At 40.7% G+C, this 22,988-nt stretch overlaps 1 protein-coding gene across 1 annotated transcript in view; it reads left to right on the forward strand.

Moving 5' to 3' along the window:
• The window catches only part of gabbr2 (gamma-aminobutyric acid (GABA) B receptor, 2), an 877,108-nt gene that overhangs the window by 581,453 nt on the left and 272,667 nt on the right, over positions 1-22,988 (forward strand). The gene's annotated exons all lie outside the window — the stretch shown is intronic.

The raw sequence follows: 22,988 nt of genomic DNA on the forward strand, positions 1-22,988 counted from the left end.
TACAATCTGATATGTTATGTCAAGATAGATAATTACTTTAAACAAGACTTACTGTAATATGGTAAAATTTGTGTAAACCAGCACCCGACCAACCAAACTGCATCATCAATCGGAATCTCCAATATCACTGGCAAGTTTCAATATTGCTGTATCTCAAGGAATTGTCGGTGAACTTGCTAATGATTAAAGTACTTTCTTTCAATGCATAAGTGAAAAGAGTTAAAGGTGGAAGGACTTTGTGTCTCTGTAACTTTCAGTAAACAACAAGGCATGTTTTCCATTGATTCCTACCATTAGCGGAAGCTGAAATGGGTTAACCAACATTTTTGATTTACCGGCACCACTTGATCTTGTTTTGTGCCAGATAATGCAACTTTTACTGTAATAAGACTTACAAATCATGATATTTACCAAGGTAACACTGCTGATTGTCTACCTCTCTGACCTTCCTTCAGAGCTTACCTGAGGCTAGATGCAGCAATGCAATGGGCTGAAAATTCAATATTGATTTCCTGGTTGCCTGAAGTCAAGTGTGAACACAGGTCCTAGGAACAGGAGTAGACTATTTTGGCCTTCAAGCCTACTCTACCACTTAATAAGATCTGACGGTGGCCATAGCTCTATTTTCCTGCCTGCACCCCATAATCCTTGTTCCCTTTGTCTATCAAAAATCTAACTCAACCTTGAATAAACTTAAAAACCTACCCTCCAATACCTTCTGGGGAAGTGAATTCCACATTCTTAAAACATTGTGGCAGGAAAAATAAACTTTTTCTCATTGCTGTCATCAAGGGAGACTACAAATCCTAAACTACATCCCTTAGTTCTAGCCTCTCTGACAAGAGGACACCAATTAACCCCAATGCATTTGCTTCTATATCTATCACTTCCTATAAGAGCCTAGTATGAAGTCCATTTAGATGCAGAGACTTGTCAGCTTGCAGCGCCATCAAGTTTTCTTCATGTTGTTCCTGAGTGATTGTAATTTCACTAAGTTCCTCTTGCCTTTCCATTTCATGCCATTCAATGGTCCAGACCAAAAGACTCCTGTTATCTCTAGAAACAGGTTTTGTATCCCAACATCATCATCTTGCATTTTCACCAACTTTAAAAGGAACTTTGCAATTTCAGCCAATGGGTAAAGAAACTTGACTGGGGACTGACTTTCTGGACAAACAAAAAAGGATCAATGTCTGTATCTTTGATTTTTTTTAAGTTGTTCTTATTTGTAACCTCTTTCCCTTTTCTTCTTTCTTTCTTGTGCGTGTCTTGACAATTATCCTGTATTTTGAATGCATAAATGCTTCTGTTGTAAATCCTGAAGATCAATGCTGCAAGTCATGTAAAGAATAGATTCCACAGAATGTTTGGGGAACACACTACAGCTATTTCAACTGAAATGAAGGAAAATTTTTAAAAGTACACCTCTGCTTATGTGCAGACGTGAAGGAAAAAAAAAATTAAATTACCACTGTTCCCTGTCTGTGAAATTAGGTAAACAAGATTTCCCTTTCACAAACTCATGTTGCCTCTGCCTGTTCACATCATCATTTTTCATAGATCCTCCTATAACCTAATAAATGTGGATTCTAGATTCCTCCCTATGACAGGTGTTAGACTAACTTTCTATCATTTTCCATTTTTGCTTTTACCTTTCTTCAAGAAAGGTGTCACATTTTCTATTTTTCATTCCATTGGAACCTTTCTGAACTCTAAAAATTTGAAAGATTATAAGCAATGCATCTACTATCTGTATTGCCACTTCTTTAAGACCCTCAGATACAGGCTATCCAGTCCTAGGAACTTAGTAGCCTTTGGGAACAGTAATATTTGTAGTACCTTTCCCTTGATGATAATGATTATTTTAACATCATCCTTACCTCTTGATTTTCAATATCTTGGGAGTAAGTTTAAGTCTTCTACCATGAAAACAGACACAAAACATTGATTCAAAACCTCTGCCAATTTTTTATTTTCCATTTTTAGTTCCCCAGACTTTCCCTCTCTAGAGGACCATCACTAGCTCTTGTTATTTTTGCCCTATTCAAATACTTGCAGAAATTCTTACCAACTGTTTTTATATTACTTGCTCGTGTTCTGTCATTCTTTACTTCCTGCCTCTTCGCTATCTTTTTAATCATTCTGTGTTGGTTACCAAATTCTGTCTAATTCTCTGATCTACCACTAAACTTTACAGATTTGTTGAGTATTTCTTTTAAGTATTTTTAACATCCATTTGAGCCACAGATGATGCATCCTCCTCAAAATGTATTTCTTTCTCACTGGGATGAATCTTTGATGAGCATTATCACATATCTCCTTAAAAGCTCAGCACTACAACTATACTATCCTAGTTTCTCAGTTCATAACTATCCTTCCTCAAGTTTAAACCATCAATTATGGACACACTTCACCGTTTCAAACTAAACATGAAATTCCAATATGCTGTGATCTCTGTCACCTAGATGTTCCCTTACAGTGAGGTTAATGAGTAATCCTGTCATATTGCCCATTACCAGGTCTGGAATGGTCTTTTCCTTGGTTGGCTTTGGAACAAACTGCTCTAATAATGTTCCAAAAACACTTTACGAACTCACTTTCCAACTATCCAACTCATTTACCTCCAACTATCTGATTCTCACAAATGACATGTAGATTAAAGTTTCCTGTGATTGTGGAACATTTCTTACATACACCAGTTATTTCTCCTGGTACACTCTGCCATATGGTGTAACTACTGTTAGCAGACCTATAAACCACTCCCACAAGATAATTTTTTTCTCTACTCAAGCTGATTCTAAATCTTGATATTTTAAATTTAGGTCACCTTTCAGTACTGAATTAATGACACGCTTAATTAGTAGATCTACCTCACCACCATTTCCTATTCTCCTCATGTTCCAATATATTGAATACCCTTCAATATTCAGGTCTCAGCCTTGGTCATCTTACAATCATGTTTCTGTAATACCTATCAGGTCACACACATTTATGTCTATGTGTGCTAACAATTCATCCCTTTTATTATTAATGCTTCATACATTCAGATGCAGGGCCTTACAGTCTCCTGTCTTTTATTAAACCATTTTTGCCATCTTTGGCCTTACTTTCTGTGTATGCAGTATATATCCACAGCTTGCCATTTATTTAAATAAGAACTCAGCCCAAGTATTGAGTTGGCCCGATTTAAGACTACACATTCTGGTACAGGGATTATTTTCAAACAATTTCTAGGCCCGAACTGAGTTAAAATTCACTTGTAACACAGAGGGGCTGATGTCACAAAATGATTCAAATCAGGACACCAGTATAAAATATTCTGAAAACTTATCCAGCGCCCAAGTCGATATCCCCATTTATAGAGTTTTAGATTGTTATCCTATGGCTCAATTAACCTGATTCATTCTTTTCCTGAGGTCCAGCATTAATTTCCTAACATATAAACAAATGAAAAGCCAACAGAGGAACAACACAATGGAACTAGCAGGGTGGAAAGAATTTCAGCTTAAGGTTGGAATGGCACACTCTATAATTTGGACCAACATAATAGATCCCTGGATTTGTCTTGCAGGAATTGCATTCCTGCTGCGATGTACATTTTATACTGAATGAAATTGAGCCTGCTGTTTCGAAGAAGCTCATTCTTTTTAGTTAAAAAAAAGCTTTTCACCAAACAATCGAGCCTGTTCAGGCTGTTGGTGTAACCTACAGCTTCGTTTGCTTCCACAAATGTCACAAACTTCAGATACATTATAAAATGAAAGCTCTCACTGCACAAAGACCTGTTTCACCACAGTCTAAAAAGTCTGCAGGAAATCAAAGCTTCTGCAGAGAAGGAGGTTCCTCATTCGAGCTCTACAATAGCATTACAGAAGCATCCAGTCTTTACACATAGCCTGCAGCCCAATGCACACATTTTCTAATGGTTCCTGCCAGCAGTAAACTTGGGCATGTGGGGAGGAGGGGGAGGTCAGAAGTGAGGCAGTGATCATGCCTGTCACATTTCTGCTCATAATTTGTTTCCTGACAATCACTTGCTGAAAGTAGTTCAGAGGTCAGGTTTAATGTAATGACAATGAATGGAGAGACATGAATGTGTGAACAATTTCCAGTCATTCACAATGGGGAATTCACAGACATTTATTATGCCCATATTGAACAAAACTCTCCAGTTAGTAGTTGTTTATTAATAGAATTTAGAAATCAAAAGAAAGCTGGGGCTATGAGTCGAATATTTTCACTTCTTTAGGCGTGATATTTTGATTCTCAGCCTGCCAACTCACTGTTTGGGTGAAAGTGGGAAGCATTCTGAATGGTTGCACATCTGGTGGATGGGGTTCTTGTGGTGCAGTGATAGTGTCCCCACCTCTAGTCCAGTCCTATCTGTCCCAGACGTGTGTTATAACAAGTAGGAACTTGTGATTAGGAACCAATAACAGGGTCCATGCCTGAAGACAGAGGGCACAGCTGATAACATAAGTAACTACATCAGATGGAGTGAGATCTGACTGCTGTCTCTTTTGCAATGCTACCTGCAGCTTCAGCATTCAGCAGAAATTCCAGCATCATTGGTTGGAAATCAACCTGTGCTAATTAAAAATTAATATGTAACTTTGATTGTGTCAACTGGACAGAGGACGAAGAGAATGTTACAGATAAATTGAAATGATGATGGTGACATTAGTGGTGGAGGAGAAGCACCTCTATATCACACCCCTCCATCACTGTGGGCCAGGAGATACAAAAAGATCATCTGCAAAGTAAAGTGCAGACAGGAGGCCACAGGGTCAAATCCAAGAAACTGGAGAGGAGGATGTTGTGACTGTGCCACCAGAAATCTCATGATTTCATGTGGTAATCAACGTTAGTGAATGTATGTCTAGAGGTTTCTCACACCCATGACTACTCCCCATCACTCTGCTTGCTCAATATACCACACCCTCTATCATTCACGCTGCTCAATGTACCACACCCTCCCCCCATCACTCACACTGTTCAATATACCACACCCTCCCCCCATCACTCACACTGCTCAATATACCACACCCTTCCCCCATCACTCTCACTGCTCAATGAACCACACCCTCCCTCCATCACTCACACAGCTCAATATACCACACCCTTCCTCCATCACTCACACTGCTCAATGTACCACACCTTCCCTCCATCACTCTCACTGTTGAAAGACCACACCCTCCCCCCATCACTCACACTGCTCAATGTACTAGACCCTCCATCACTCACATTGCTCAATATACCACACCCCTCCATCACCCACACTGCTCAATCCAGCACCCCCCTCCATCACTCACACTGCTCAATGTACCACACCCCTCATCACTCTTATTGCTTAATGTACCACACACCCCATCACTCTCACTGCTCAATGTACCACACCTGCCCATCACTGTCACTGCTCAATATACCACACCTTCCCTCCATCACTCTCACTGTTGAAAGACTACACCCTCCCTCCATCATTCACACTGCTCAATGTTCTAGACCCTCCATCACTCACACAGCTCAATATACCACACCCCTCCATCACCCGCACTGCTCAATCCAGCACACCCTCCAGCAGTCACCCAGGAATACTTCCTGGTTTTTAACATCCAGAGATGCTCCACCGCACCCTAGGACACCTATACCCTCTGCTAGTCACCATCCATCTCCTGCTGCCTCCACATATGGGACTCCTTGAGGGCCGGAGTACCTTGCAAGGACCTTGCAGAAGTCCTGTAGCGGTGCTCGAGACCCCAATTTGAACAGAAGATGAACTCTTATTTAAGTAATTTACTTTTATCCTTATTTTACCACAAAATCTTGCTGGATTTTTGTGATAAAACATTTTTTCCTTTATCTCCAAGATGTATGTGACAATAAATAAATCATTCATTCATCATTCATATATTCAGCTACTCAGCCATGGTCACCACATTGTCTAACATCAGCGTAACTCAATCTCTGACATTCTGCTCTCTCCTGTAAAACAAAGTCATCAATTAATAGAAGGGCACGAAGAAAAGCCAGTGGCACAGGGGTGACTGCATCTCTTGAGATTTGCAGAGGAGATGGGTCTCCATTTTGTGGGGACAGTTCCTATGCAGCTCCAAACATGTAGTTTACTGAGAACATTGAAAATGATGACATGTTTTTATTTTGTATCACTTCTCACTGCCAGCTTATCCTCCTCCTGGGAGCTTCATGATGACCAGTCAACTGATGGCCTGACATGGATGATTCCTTCTCACCCAAATCCACTTCCCTTACATCAATCATTCCATTTGAGTTATCAGACAACCAAGAACTGTTGTTTGCACAGCCACGGGAGTTTAAAAAAATGAGGGGGTTCGCATAGAAACCTGTAAATTCAAACAGCATTCGGCAGGGTGAGGCAGGAAGGATGTTCCATATGACTAGGGAATCCAGAACCAAGAGTCTGAGGATATAGGGTAGGCTATTTAGGGTTATGTTGAGGAGAAATTTCTTTACCTCGAGAGTGGTGAGCTTGTGTAATTCACTGCTGCAAAGAGGTCAAAACATTGAATGTTTTCAAAAAGAAGTTAGATACAGTTCTTAGGACTAAAAGGATCAAAATGTATGGGGAGAAAGCGGGAACAGCGACTGGAGTTAGACGTTCAGCTGTGATCATATTGAATGGCGGAGCAGGCTTGAGGGACCAAAATCTTATACTTGCTTCTATTTTCTATGAGTCTTTGCTGGCTATCTTCTCCAGGAGGATCTTTGAACAGCTGAATTACCTGTTTAAATAGCACCTGTGCCCAAATTTCCCAGACCTTTGTGGTGTCGGCCAGTGTCTGGTGCATTTCCACTATAAATGTAAAATAGCTGAATCTGGAAACCACTCGGTCACGGAATATTAATAGTGGGCTATAAGGTACATGATGTTGCTAGGAGAACTCAGTAAAGCCATTGATATTGAAAGTAAGACCCGTTTAAATAACATTCTGCAATGACTGGCCTGATGACAACTCGCTATGTTGACTGCTTGACTGGCAGGCAGAAAGGCAAATGAGCATCTGAAGACTACAGCCTGGTCCCTGGTAGTTAATGGGAGTTCCTTTCACAATCAGGGACAGGGGGCACCTGGACATAGGGTGGCCAGAGCATGCCTACTTCTCTTGACCCCCAAGGAAACACAAAAGTAAATATATAACATTGCCTTTATTTCAGCCTTTTTTTTCCGTCAGGAATTGGCTGTGGGCAGGTTATTCTATGCAAGTGAAGCTGATCAGCAAGGTCCTTCATTTAGTTTAGACACATGGGTCCGTTGAATGAAGTGATACTAACACGTTGATATCAATTTATTGTAGCTGTTATTGTGAAAAATGTATTTATTACAGCTTCAATTGAAAGTCAAAAAAATGTGTGAAATTGCCATGGCAAAGACTTGGATGGTGGCACATATTTGATTTGTGGCACAGTCAGTTTGTGCAGCTGCCTAGATTGTTCATTGTTTGAGCAGCTTTTCTCAACAGACTGCAACCGATGATCCCTCTCCCAGCTGAGACAACAGAAATGGGTTACATTTAATGCCCTGCAACAATGAGTTTGGAGACGGAGATGAGAAATTTAATCAAACTGTGGGGTGAAGACTTTACTGCTTAAAGATGCTTCCTAGTTCTGTCCCTTCTGTGCCCTCCATTCCATATCAAAATTCCCTCACCTTTAACCTGGGTTTCTGACCCTGGGCCTCTGCTGTGTTGATCGTCAGCAGCTGCCACTATTGCTCTGACTGCACTGAAGAGTTGCTAGCCTTTGATCAGCCAACAGTTCCTGTTGGGGGACATGGTGATTTCTGCCTCATGTATTGACATACTATATCGACTAAACATCCTAGCCACAAGCACTCTTGACCACGTCATCCACCATTACAAAGCATCCCTACTAATGGTGACCTGGGAAGATTCACCCATGTTCCAATCCCCTTCCAAGGTTCTCTAGACTGTACAAGATGCAGGAATTATTCATTCCTTACTATGGACTATGAAATGTCCACACTATTTTTCTATATGCAATGCTGCCTTTCTTGAGGACAGTGGGGGTTCGGGGTGTGAGGACAGAACCCCTTTATTGCTGCTAGGTTTACAATCTGCTACTGTATGTGCACCAGAAGGCTTGAGTAACAGACATCTGAATCAAGGGAGCAATGTACAATGTCCATGTAGAGACATCCCACTGGCCTCCTTGTTGGGAGCTTCCATGTCCCAATGCTTATATCACAATAATCACATTACCAAGGAACTGCTTTATTCCCAATATTGCCCATTTGAACTGTCCTCAGCAGATCCACACACAGAAACTGTGATCGTCTCTGCGGCTGCTGCACTAAAGGCTGCTATGTAAATGCTTGATCCACATGACCAGGGCCAACATCAACCTCCAGTTCCACAGAAGATGGAATACCATGCAGATGAGAGGTGGGTAAGTAACTGTATACTGTATCCAGAAGTGGTGGTCAGAACACTACATCATGATGTCCAGTGACCAACAACAGAGCATCTTGTTCTACTGGGGCCACTGACAGCTACACAATGTCACTTCCACATCAGGTTTCCATGCAGGTCATGGCTGGGGATTTTTGATCATTATTGAACAGAAAAAGATCACTGCTTAGTCCTTGGAATCTCTGCTCCAGCCAATGGAGGACACACCGAGACTGTGCGATGTACAATGACGATCTGTGAAAGCTCAGCATTGTACTGAGAAAGAACATGAGGACGTTCTGCATCCTCCAGCACAGCATCAACACAGGCAGGACTTCTTTGTGAATCACATTCAATGGAACTGAGGTTTGTGAAATCATCTTTCACCAACTGTAAATCTCTTGATGCTGCTGAGACCAGCATCTCTTGTGTAATCCCAGCTAAAAGTGCAGTTAAACACTCTGATCTTTCTATGCAGTCCATGCTGTTTAATAGTAAGATTACGAATAAATGGAAACGAACAATATCTGATGCACCATAATTATTTAATTGTAAATGTGGGACGTTAGTCAACTTTGAATTTAAAAGTGCAGCATTTAACTTGTAACAATTAAGAAAAACTTTATTCAGAAACTTCTTAGGCATTTTGCAGTAGGAATCAAGTTTTAGCTAAAATACCTATTTTCTTGCATCATACCTGAAGGGAGAAATGATGCCTTCCAAATTTAATGTTTGGAGCATTACACTCTGAATTATTTTGGCATTTCTTATAAAGGCTGAAAATCTTAACTTTCATTTGTCTCCCTGGTCTCAAAATCTGCATTCTAGGAATCTGCTGTAAATAGGAATATTTGTGCTGACAGAAAATGGTTAGTTCTGAATGCATCTTGCAAATATAACCATGCTACACGTGATTCATTGCTTGGATAATGCAATGAAGTGGATAGACATTGAGATGTTGTTTCTGCTAGCTGGGAATCCAAAACATAGGGGCATAGCTATGATAAGAGAATTTTTTTTTGGGACTGATATAAAGAGAAATATCTTCACTCAAAGTGATGAATATTCAGAATTGTCTCTCTCAGAGAAGTGCTCCATTGTTGAATATATTTCAGTTTGAGTTTGATTTATTGTTGTCTCATGTACTAACTTACAGTGAAAAGTGTAGAATGAATATATTTCAGGTTGAGACAGATAGGTTTCTGATCTCTCAGGGATTCAAGTAATATGGACAATGAGTGGACCGTGGATTTGAGTGACAATCATCACTCAGAATCATATTGAATGGTGGGGCTAAATGGTTTTCTCATCCTATTTGTTTTGTCCTTCTGTGGTACATAGGAGTAGCTTCAGGAGTTTGAATGACTAAGTGCTAAGTTGTCTGAAGTTGTTCAAGCACTTGTTTCTTTTTTTATTATGCATTTGCAGGATGAGGGCATCACTAGCTTGGCCATCCTTAATTGCCCAGAGGGCAGTTTAAGAGTCCACCACGTTGCTGTGGGTCTGGAGTTACAAGTAGGCCAGACCAGGAAAGGATGGTAGTTTCCTTCACTAAAGGACGTTAGTGAACCAGATGGGTTTTTCCAATAATCAGCAATGGATTCATGATCATCATTGTAATTTCCACACAAACTTTTCATCCTGCTATTTAATTGTTGAAACGGTGTAGTGTCCTGTTTACCTTGAAATTTATCAATAAATTAAGTAATTAGACCCTTGATGGAAATTTCAAATAATAAAATCTTCATCATATGTCATTTTGAGGAATATTAGATGTGTTATAATTTCATTTTTTTCCACTATCAAAAATAATTATTTTGTCTTTCTGTGGGGAAAGTGAGACAATTTATTTCAAAATTGTTACTGGCTTTGGAGAAAGGTGCCCAGCTGACTCTCTATATTGCTGTTGATTGCTTATGCACTCAGCTTAATTGTAACAGCAATTTCCTCATGACTTTGAATTGCTAATACATAGTTTGTAGACTTCAATTAACTTACGAGCGCATCACAAGGACCCATAAGTTCAAACTGATAAAAGACAAATCTAATACCGGTGCCAGGAAGTTTTTCAAGTGGATAAAGGTGTGAAAAGAACAATCTGTAAGTTTGCAGATGACACAAATATAACAGTGAGTGTAAGATCATGAATAAAACAAATACCAGAGAGATTTAAGTGGAATGGATGAACGTATCTGGCAGTAGCCCTTTTAATCTAGACATCCATTAGGCTAGGTTAAGTCCAACTATGTATACACCATGCAAAATTGTATGGTAAAAATAATGTTCAGTAAAAGCATCTGGAGGTGACAGCACATGAGCTTTTGTAACAGCATGATAAGTGCCAAAAGACTGTAAGTGAATAATGCTGTGATGTAATACCAGGATGTGAAACATTTTGCTGATATTTCAACCTTGGGGTTTAATGGCAGACATTTGGATGGGAGAATAAAACAGGTCATAGTAAAACCACTGCCATTACACACCCTACCCTAAAGACTCCAAATAAAATCTGCCCATACTGAAATTGTACATGCCATTCACTATCATATCCTCATATAAAGCATCATATTTTCACCTCCTCCCATGATGGTGGACATCAAGCTCCTGGAAGGGGTTCAGAGAAGGACCACTGGAGGCTACCTGCTTTAGGGGCCTAAGAAGCAGATCAGTCTTAAAAGGTTGGGCTTTAAGAAGCATAGGCAGTGAGTGCTCTCTTCCCAGATGACTACTGCTTGCACCTTGTGGTATTGCTTCAGGGTTATTTGAGGTACTTTGCAGCCACCAATCTTCCTCCCATCTTTCCTTAGCTTGAGTTTATCTGGAGATTCATAGTAGAGGATACACCATCATAGACTATCTACAAAAGAGGTACTGTCCTCAAAAAACAAGAGGTCTGATTGTATACTAGCAAGAGATATAACTATATTTGATCAGGCACTTTTACTGGGACCTAAAGGGAGCTGGTATGGATAGAACTGCTCTTTCTGAAAGCTAGTATAAAACACCTTGTCTTCACTCTTGGACTATGTGATGTCTCTATAAAAGAGTGGAGCAAACGTATCATGAACATTAACTAGATTAGAACAGTCACGTTATGCTGCATCTTCCCCCATGCTCATTTCCCAACTGTTAAAATTTTATACAATCTATATTATTATATTACATTTAGCTCTGCCCCATCTCCTCAAAGTCATTGTCTTTATAAAGGTTGTCTGAACATTTCATATTTTTGTCAGAATGTACCCTCTTCAAACTTGGAAAAATGGGAGGTCTTTTGTTTGACCACTTGTAGCCTTGGTTCTGATTTCCGCTGAAGCTGCTTTTGTCTTTTCAATATCCCCTTCAGAGAATGTTGATCTTTGTAGACATTATTGTTCCTTCTTTACCTTATTTGCGGGACCCTTAACCTTCTAATCTTTCCTTCCTAGTAGATAGCTGCCATGTTGAAATAAGTACTTTCTTCCATTAACTATCCCAGATTTTTGGATCAAGATATAGTTTTCTAATTGGAAATGGAGTCTCTTTTTGCCAGTATCCTGAATGGACAGTTCCTTCTTCTTGACTGTGTCCTGGATCTGTGGGTGTTCAACTGACTTCCTTGGAGTCATATGCAGCTTATCTCAAGTTGTTGAGCAGTCTAGATGCCTTCATTTATCCATTATGGTTATTTGACTGGCAAAATGGAATTTTTCACACTCACAGCTGTGTTAATGAAAAGTTGTTAATCAATCAGTACTATTTGACATTGACTGTTCTGTTAAATCAATTTGTTTACCAGACTGTTCTGAAGACGTCACCTTCCATAGGGAGACCTCAGAAATGTTCACCTTTTCCTACAACCAAGGATTCCCCACTACCATGGTTAACAGGGCCCTTAGTCATGTTCAACATATTTCCACTCCTGCCCTCTACCCTTTCCTTGCCTTCCTCCACAGCAGTAGGGTACCCCTGGTCCTCACTTTCCATTCCACCAGCATCCGCATCCAAAGGATCATTAGCTCCCACCAGCAGGATGTCACCACATATTCCCCTCTCCTACCTTGTCAGCATTCCACATGGACTGTTCCTTCCCTGGTCCACTTCCAAAACCACACAGCAACCCATGACACCTTTCCATGCAATTGTAGAAGGTGCAACACCACCCTATTTATTTCCTCCTCACTTCCCAAGGCCCAAAACACACCTTCCAGGTGAAGCAGTGATTTACCTGCACTTTACTCAATCTAGTCTACTGTACTCATTGTTCACAATGTAGTCTCCTCCACACTGGAAGATGAAACACAGACTGGGCTACCACTCTGTGGAACACCTACATTCTGTCTATGAAGTGACCCTGAGCTTCCAGTTGCTTGCCACTTCAACATACCACCATATTCCCTGGCCAGCATTTGTCTCAGGCTTGCTATAGTGCTGCAGTAGGACTCAACTTAAGCTGGAGGAACAACACCCTATCTTCCACTTGGGGACATTACAGCCCTCGGGACTTAACATCTAGTTTAATAATTTTAGAGCATGATCACCTCCTTCCATGTTGATTTCCCATCTCCTCACCCCAGGCCCTGTCATTGAAATAGGTTGCTTTCAGCACATTTTCACCATTCATTGTCACCACTATATCTTGCCCAGCTTCACTTCTTCCATGGCTTGCTAACAACAATCCCTCTGTCTACCTAATATGTTTCCTCTTTCTCTCTCTCTCTCTCTCTCTCACTTTCCTCCCATCTGGCCTCTGACTCCACATATCTGCACACTCTTTTCCTTCCCCACTTCCCTGTCTTCAGCATATAGACTTCTTTTTCCGAGCTGCTATCAGTTCTGAAGAAGGGTCACTCAACTCAAAACACTAACTCTGTTTTCTGTCTACAAATGCTGCTAGATCTGCAGAGTTTCTGAAGCAATTTATGTTTTTGTATGTTTAAGATTGGAAATATATTGCCCGTTCCTCCACTGTCGCTGGGTCAAAATCCTGGAATTCCCTCCCTAATAGCATTGTGGATCAACCCACACCAGGAGGAATGCAGCGTTTCAAGAAGGCAGCTCACCGCCACCTTCTCAAGGGCAACTAGGGATGGGCAAGAAATGCTGGTCAACCAACAACACCCACATCTCACAAATGAATTGAAAAAAAAAAGATTTAGCCTGCTCCAAGCTCAGATCATGGGTCCTGGTGTGGCTTGACTGACTATTGTCGGATTTTTTAATGAGGATCAGCAATGGTTTCACATTCACCATGAGATTAGCTTTTCATACGAGATTTATTAATATTTTAAATTTCACGATTGGCAGTAGTGGGATTTGAAGCCAGGATTGAATTTTACTTTTTGTTTTGGCTAAGTGCTGGTTATGTTGAGGTTTTGTGGGGTGGTTTTCATCATGAGGCATAGCAGGTTTTCTCACCATATCGTATCAAACTCACTTCATTAGGTGCCTACATCATCCCATGGCATCCTTCTTGCCTGATTCTAGACCCAATTTACTACACACCATTCCTGAACAACTCAGAACACCTGGAATTCACTGGCATCCCTTAATGATAGAATGGTCAGTAAGGAGCTATCCTGCGTGGTTCCTGACATTTGTCCCTGGACATGGCAGTCTGGAGAAATTTGGCAGCAGCCTTGCAAGCAAGAACCTGGAAGTCCTTGTGGGGAGGATGGTGTGGAGGTGGGACATCCTGTTCTCCTAGGACCAGCAGAGGGGGATGTGCCACACCTCCAGACCATGCTAGCCAGATCTGAGGTTGCCATCATAGAATTATTACAATGCAGAAGGAGACCATTCTGCCCATCATGTCTGCGGTGACTCTATTAACTAGTCTGACTGTATTATCCAATGGCCATTTCCAGCCTTTTCCACATATCCCTGCACATCATTACTATCTAAACACCATCTAACACTGCCTTGAATGCCTTAAGTGAACTTGCTTCCAGCATGTTTCCAGGCAGTGCATTCCATACTGTGTGAAAAAAAATTCCCACATCACCTTTGCTTTGTTTGCACATCACTTTAAAGTTGGGTCCTCTCGTTTTTGTTTCTTTTACAAGCTGAAGTTTCTCACATCTGGAAGCATTCCAGTAAATCATTTCTCATACCCAGGTCAGTGCAGTGTCAGGCATCTTGAAGAATATCCAGTACCAAGGGGAAAAGGGTAATGATCTTTTCCATTCTGCCATAGTAATTGCCACCATCTTCTCTCTGATACCTCACTCTATCTCTGCTTCTACACCCACTTCCCACAAAGGCTCATGTTCTTCCACTCTCACTGTTGCCTGCAGCATCTTCCTTCACTCGCTCTCACATGCTCAAAATCCCGACACCACTCACCTGCATGCTCTCTGTGCTGCCTGCTCACTTGTTTGGGACACTTCCCGACCTGCACCAAAAGCAACAGTTGTACTACTCATTTTCATCTCCCTTAATACCTGGCTCTCTCTCATTCGAGAAGAACAGCCCCCACTAGGGCAGAGAAAATCAAGATGTGCGTAGGCTGCCCAAAATTCAGCTTCTTGTCCCTAATGTCAAAAGCATTCTGAGTTTGACTGCCCTGAGTGATTGACTGACCATGCCCAAGCCCCTGGACTGGTATTGGAGGTTGCCCTCGACTTACTGTGCCTTGAGCCCCTGAGCAAAGGCTATCAACTTCACTTGACTGAGGCCTGTTAACAACCATGACAAGCTCCATCTCCTTATATCTACATTAAATGGCAGAGAAATACAGAAACACTGTGAGCATGGTATCTCTGGCTGAGCGGGCAAAGTATATAAAGGTAGGGTAAAACAGTGCAAGGCACTGATGCTGTGAGCATCCAGGTAAGCTCAGAGTAAGTGAGTGCTATAACAGCAAGCAAACAGGTCAGAGATGCAGCTTGGTCCAGCCCATGAGCTGGGTGCAGATCCCTGACTCCATGGTGTCTTTCCTGCAGCATTATAATGATAGTCACCAGTGCATCCTGAGTTGCAACATTGAAGGACAGAAGTGTCCTGAAAGTGGATCAGAGAGGTGCCATAAGGGTTCTTTGAGGCTAGTACACTCCAGTCAGGAGCAATAAATGCAAATAAAAACAGAAATTGCTGGAAATACCCAGCAGGTATGGCAGCATCTGTAGAGAGAAAGCAGAGTGCAAGACCACAGATGTTGCTGGGTCTCCTGAGGTTTTTCAGCAATTTTTGTTTTTGTTTCTGATTTCCAGCATCCACACAGTTCTTTGTTTATTTTTCAATAAAATGCTACTGCAATTTGTCTGTTTCAACTGTATGTTTCTGTGGTACAGTGTTGAGTTAGACTCTATAGACCAAAGAAACCTCATGTTGCATTCTCCAAATCTGAGTTCAAACATTTTGAAATGGTCCAAATTATTTTTGTGAATTTAAATATTCTGTTAGCTACACATTATTTTGCTAGCTACATGCTACGTTCCTTTTGCACATTTGCAAATGTTGGTGCCAACATTTACTGTGGCAAAGCACATGAGAGAACTTGTTTAAAAATAATAAAATCTAAAAACATTTTTTTTCTCTCAAAAACTTATTTGACCTTAATTTCCAGAGAAACTTTTCAATTTTATTATCCAATTTGAATGACAGATTTCTTTGAAGAATTCAGCTTCTAACCATCAGTCACTTATATTCCTGATAACATTAACATGAAATCTTAAAACTACCTTGCTTATTGTACCTGCATTATTGAATAACTTCATGAAAATATATGAATGTATGTACTATACAGCCATACAAACACTACATTAAGATGAATGAATCATGAGAATCCTTTATTACCAAAACAAGTTACAAATAAATAGCACCGACAACAGAGAAGCCAAGTAAATGCTGAATGAAACAATTAACTTTACAGTGTTCATCCTATCTCACTTCTGGCTTCACTGCTTCTGAGTTACCAATTTAATGAAAAAACTCTTTGATGCTAGTGTCTACCTCTATTAGATATGAAATGAAAATGTTCTTATGTGAACCCATAACGGGATGTCACAGTGGAGCTGTAAAGAAACATAACTATTGAAAAAGGAATACAGAAATGTTCAGTGCTGCTGAAAACTGATAAAAGCCATGGGAATCCATAGAACATTAACAAAGAAGCAGGTCACAACTGAAAGCACAGTGTAGGACAATAGTTGCTAATTTTCTTCTCCTGACACCAGTTAAAGAGAAAGGTAATATGAAGCAATGTGGCAGTTTTTTTTTTCCACTTGCAATTGCAATTATGAAATTGCAGCAAACCAGAGCAGCTATGAGTAGCTACATCTTATCACCAATGTTGGGAAATGCTACTTCAAACTGTGCTCCATCCTAAATCTCTCCAAAGAACAAATAAAATTTTCAACAGAAATTTTGTAAACTTTGAAGTATGACTTTGATAGTATGTAATCAATATTGGGAACCAAGTTGAAAAATAGTCAATTGATCAATATGTGACTACATTAACACAGCTTGCAGAATCATGTGAAATTGTGCAACTAAAAAATGATCTAAACAAAAGCAGGATTATAATCAATATATGAGATCCTGTAGTGAGAGTACATTTAATAACTGGGGCAGGAACATACTCTCAGGAAAGGAATCAACATGTGCAGAAGCACTGATGTTGTAAATCAGCAACTAGAATATATTCATGGTAGTACGGACCAGGTCTTACATTATGCTGATAGACATTCCAGGCCAAAAGAGCAGAAAGATCACAGACAAAGGGCAAGATTAAAATACTACGGAGGACATTTCAGAAAGGAAAAGGAGATATGTTCAGCATCACAAAGCAGTTTCTTACTGAAAGAGGCAAAATAATATTTAATGCAAATGTTTGTCTAGCCAAAAGCGCAACAAGCAAGACAGATACCCAACAGAGAGATAAGAGTCTGACAAATCACTGTACACCATAAAGTCACCATAGTCCAGAGGACCATAAGGCTGCTCCCTTATTAGAGAGAGATCCGAGGGTTATGTTGCCTCAGGAGAGGGGAGAAATTGAGAAGGACAGTCCTTCATGGTAAGCTCAGTCGAAGCAAGAATTGAACCAATGTTGTTAGTGTCACTTTGCATAACAAACCATCCATCCAGGCAACAGAGCTAACCAATCCCGTTGTAGGCCATATAACAGATCGGTTCAGTCAGGTCAATAGGTTTGTGTCTGTTGACATGATGATATAAAGTGTCAGATCGACACTCATGTATCTGACTCTGAGAGCCCAATGCAATGACATGAATAAAGATCTGGAGTTCCTGATCATAGATGGCAAACAAAAGTTGCTCACTCAGCCAGAGCAAGTCTAAAGCTTGAACTGGTAGTCAGCAATCTGCCAAAAAAGATTTGCAACATGTTGTAACACAATAAACCACTTATTGCAGAACAAATCCTTGAGAAGTACAACATATTTACAGGTTTAGCATATCTTCCTGAAGAATATCATTTCAAAGTGTTTGAGAGAGTAAGACCAACTCAGCCTGTATTGAGGACACCTCCAATTATCCTCAAGGCCAGTCTGAAATATAATGTAGAGGTGCTGAGAAAAAAAAAGTGTTACCAAGAGAGTGACAATTAATACAACATAGTTTAGAAGCAAGGTAGCAGCGAATAACTTGGAAAACTGAGAGTATGCATTGACCCAAAGGATTTATACAAGTCTCTGAAGAGATTTAACTGCTCAATGCCAACCATTGAAGGAATTTTGCCGCAACTTGCAAAGGCAAAGTTTTCCAAAATGCTAGATACAAAGGATGGTTTCTGTCAAGTGAAGCTGGATAGAAGAAACAGTTCTTTTTAAACTGCACTTTGAAGACTGTCAGGGAGATATAAATGATTGTGCATGTCATTTGGAACTTCAATGGGTCCAGAGGAGTATCAACGCTGATATTATAACATAGTCAGTGATCTTCCAGGATAGCTTACAGATGCAGAGGAATAATGGATAAAGCTATTGCCAACCACGATCTAGTGCAAAAGCCAAACAGAACTTACTAGATAATCTGCAGCTAATCAAGAAGAATTTACAATAAGGATCCAAAAGTCAAATACATAGGTGATGTATTGATAGCAAAGTGTCCATGCCTGAATCCCGAAAAAGTGAGAGCTGTAGCAGCGATACAGTGACCAACAGACTTAAAGGCAGTGGAATAAGTTATTGGATTCTTCAATTATTATCTTTCCCAATTACACTAACTCACTGCCAAGAATGTGCAATGTTATTGGGGTACTGAACGAGAGGCACTGATCATTAAAATCAAGCAGCTCATGAAGATAACACCAATGCTGAAATACAATGATGCAAATTATAGTCACCCTGCAGTGTGACACCAGTAAGATAGGAATTGAAGCAATCCTACTGCAGCAAGGACAACTGATTGCATTTACAACCAGGACGTTAATGCAAACTGTAAAACACAACACCAAGGTCCAGAGGAATGACCTGGTCATTTGCCTTTGCTTGTGAGCATTTTCATTGAAGCCTGCTTGGAAGGATCAAAATGCCAGTTGAGTTCAGCCACAAGCCGCATCAAAGCATTTTTCTGAAACTTCTGCATCTGCTCCAAAACATCTGTAAAGAATATTACTGTGATGACAGAGATATCATCAGGACATGTTTTACAAGCAAGGGAAGTAGATGTTCATTGCTGAATTGCTTCAAAATATACTCCATTAAAAGAAGTAGAGAATACTACAAAACAGTATGCAATCTCCCAGACCCAACATGAAGCACTAACTCAACATGCTCTGAAAGTTACTAACTCAGCAGAAGCATTGAACCTAGCAGACAAGCACCTTTGTGAATTAAAAGAGCTGCTCAAAAAGACGCAGCACACCAAGTGTTGCAAAAAGTAGTGATGATCGGGTGATCCATAAAAAATAAAATCATTTCTGTGTTCACAAGAGGATATTAGGAATAAGAGGTGAATGGATGGCCAAAGATGCCATATATTAAAAAACAAATCTGAATTATCTCAAAGGAGTTGAGAGAAGAGAAGCTAAGGTACATCCATGTAGGCTAAAGAGGAATTCAGTTGTCTGAGGAAGATAAGTGAGTGCTCTTCAAGCTAAAGATGAACAATGAAATGAAGGGCTGCAACATCAAGAGCAGTACATGTAATAAGTACTAAATTAACAAACCTAAAGAACCAGTGATCACTAATGACATTCCAGACAGGTTGTGAATGAAGCCAGGAGTAGATCTCTTCATTTTCACAGGAGCTTGTCATAGTAGACTACTCCCATGACTACTGGGACATAAAACAACTGATTTCAATGACTACTGGTCAGATTATACAATGCCAGAAAGCACGCTTTCAGCATCACAACATTTCAGATATTGTGATGAGCGACAATGGCCCTCAGTTTGTGAGTAAAGATGTAGCTAAAACATAAAGAATTGGAAAATTCAACGCCATATATCATCTCCATGCTATCAAGTCATACATCCAAATGGAAAAGCTGAGGCAGTGGTGAAAATCGCTAAAGGAAGCATGAAAATATCAAATATGAATGTATACAAGACAAAGCGAAAGTAAACAAATGCACCTCTGAAGGCATAGAACGTAGTCTTGCACAAAGACCAGTATCAGGCCGCACCTAAAACTATTCTTTCAATTGGCATGAAAGCTACTGAAGCCAGTATCAGGCATGTATGACAAAATCAAGGTGAAATTGTAGAGAGCTAAATTTAGTGCTTTCATAAGACTGCCATTGCCAGAGTTAAGTATTGTTGAGCTAGTCAGGGTACAAACCTTCAAACTCAACAAGAGTCAGTACAAGTGGCAACTGGAGACATGCATATAGCAGCTGTCTCTTTCGACTTATGGGTAGATATGAATGACCAGATATACATTTGTAAATGCAGGCATGTACCCACAATTGAAAAAGCTTCAATGAAGGTGGATGATTAAGATTATGTAAACTTGTCATGTGCATTGACCATAGATCAGCTGTCATATCCCAATGTCCACAGCAGCCCTACAACAGAAATAGAACAGTAACAGTGATCTGAATTGTACCTTTATTGGCTAAGACCGAGTTGTGCCGGGTTTTTGGAGGGTTTGTGTTGTGAGGCCTAATGAGTTTTCTCATTGTATCTTACCAAATGCACCCTATTGACTACCCACCGTACCATGTGGCATTCTTCACGTCTGAGCCGAGCCCCATTTTCCCATTCAGGGGACATCCTGTGCTTAATCAACATCCCTTGTGCCTGTATAATCTTTAAAAGCCTGTTATGCACCCGGGCAAGCACTGTCAGTCAGGAGCTGCCCTGCACAATTCCTGAAGTTTGCCCTGGACCTAGCTGACAGGGGAAAGCTGTGCCCCACTTTGCGGGCTGAGTCTTGCTGGACAGACGCAGGACTTCCTCTTCTCCCAGGACTAGTAGTAGACACCACAAAGCCAGATATGGCAGCCTGGTTGAAGATTACCGTCTGGATCAGTGCAGGTTTCAGCTATATGCAGGAATGCCTAATGCTGTAACACTGCACCAACGTAAGGGCTCCCTGCTATGTCGCAACCACTCTATTTCCATTACTGTACCCTTCACCCACACTCCACCAAGGCTTATATTCTACCATGCTCACTAATACCTGCAACACCTTCCCTCACTCACACTCGCCCACCTCAGTCCCCAACACCACTAATCCTGCATGCCCTCTGCTGCCTGCTTACTCACTTGGCACACCTCCCCAGTTGCACCAACAGTAACAGCTGTGCCACCCACCTCCTTTTCCCTTAATGCCTGCCACATTCTCATTTCAGGAGGAAAACAAGTCCCAGTGTGGCAAAAATAGTTAAGATGGGTGGTGGGCTCCTTGCCCCCTCTGAGAAGAGAGTTCTGACTCTGAGTGCCTAGAGCAGCTGACTGAGTACATTCAAGTCCCTGCATGGAAGTATCAAAGGCTGCTTTAACTTACTGTGATGGGACCCTCTGAGCAAAGGTTACCCTCCTCGATTTGACTAAAACCTGGTGACAACTGTGGCCAGCTTCCTGGCTTTGTGACTGTACTAAAAAGCATGGCAAGACAGAATAATATAGCCTGGATCTCTGGCTGAGGGGTGAAAGCACACAAGGCAGGGATGCTGTTTGAATCTAGATAGGCTCAGAGTGAATGAGTGCTAAGAGAGCAAGCGAACTGTCTAGAGATGTAGCCTGGGTCTAGTTCAGGTCTTGGGTGTATGCTCCTGAGCACACAGTGTCCTTGCTGTAGCATTGCAACAAAAGTTGCTGATGCAGCCTAAAGCGCAGCATTGAAGTGGAGATGGCTCCTGTATTTGGACCAAAGATGTACCTTGAGGATTCTTAGAGGTGTGCATATATCTGTGGACATGGGGTGCATGTGGTCAATGCCAATGAAGCGCACCTTGAGATGTCAGTGCCTGATTTCCAACATAGATATCCTCTAGAGCAAGTGGTGAGCTGAAGTCACCAGGTTCCCGCTTGACTTGCATATTGAGAATTCTCAACATCTAGCTTATTAATTGCATTTGATAAGATGGGAAGTTGAATATTAATGAGACAAGTTGTGGAATTAAAAAGTTTTTTAACCAGCTATAATCCGTCTTAGTTGGCCACTCACTGCTGCCCGGTGAGAAACCCGTCAAAACGAGAAAAGATGGCCCAGGATGCTCCAGATGTCAAGTTAGGCCTTGACAGAATTCTTCCACAATTCTGTCACAAACCTCACCACAGCTCACGTCATTCTGACTCCTATATGATCTTGCCCTATGTGTGGAATGCATGTGCAGTGACAGATGAAAGTAACAAACTGCTTATGCATGAGATCAGTTACGTGCATAGTCTTGACCTCACAGTATAAATGATAATGATTGCAATATTTTACATATGAAAAGGGTATGTTTAGGATGTTGCACTAATACACCTCCTGGCTTGGCATTGTCATAAAGTGCTCACCGTAAACATCCATTCTTGGGTAAATTTCCCCATATTTGGGAAAGTGCAAAGTAATTCACCCAGTTTGTAAGGCATATTCCATGATTCCATTGATTCCTGTCAAACACTACGTATTTATACATGTAGAATTATTTGAAAGTATTTAATCTGGACTTCATTTGAAACAGAATAGTAAGCACCCAGATTTTAGAGAAGTATGAAAAGTTGTGGTATGTGGTTTTAATGCTGAGCTAAAGTGATCCTTCGGCAAAGGATCCAATATTTATAGATACAATTGCTGGTTTAAGGTCATACCCAGATTGTTTTCTTTAGTACAGCTGTGCTACTTACTCCCATGCTGATATGAATATCATTCTGTTTAATGTTTAATTCTTTGAAAGAGAGATGTGATAGTTGGGAAACTTCACAAAAAAAAACAAACAAAATAAGTCCAAAAAGTACTTCAGCTTCTTAAAACTCTGTGTCTGCCCAAAACTAGCCTTTATAGTTTTCAATTAAGAGCCTGATTGACATTGCAGTCTTTGCAATTATATCTAATTGCCTGCCTCGACTTGTGTCACAGGCTTCAGAACACTGCCATTAGGCTCAAATGTGCAGTAGAAGGCTCTACATTTGAGAAAACAGTCACTCAGCTGTGATTTTCCAT

The sequence above is a fragment of the Rhincodon typus genome, chromosome 2, assembly GCF_021869965.1.
Source record: "Rhincodon typus isolate 14 chromosome 2, sRhiTyp1.1, whole genome shotgun sequence".
NCBI lineage: Eukaryota > Metazoa > Chordata > Chondrichthyes > Orectolobiformes > Rhincodontidae > Rhincodon > Rhincodon typus.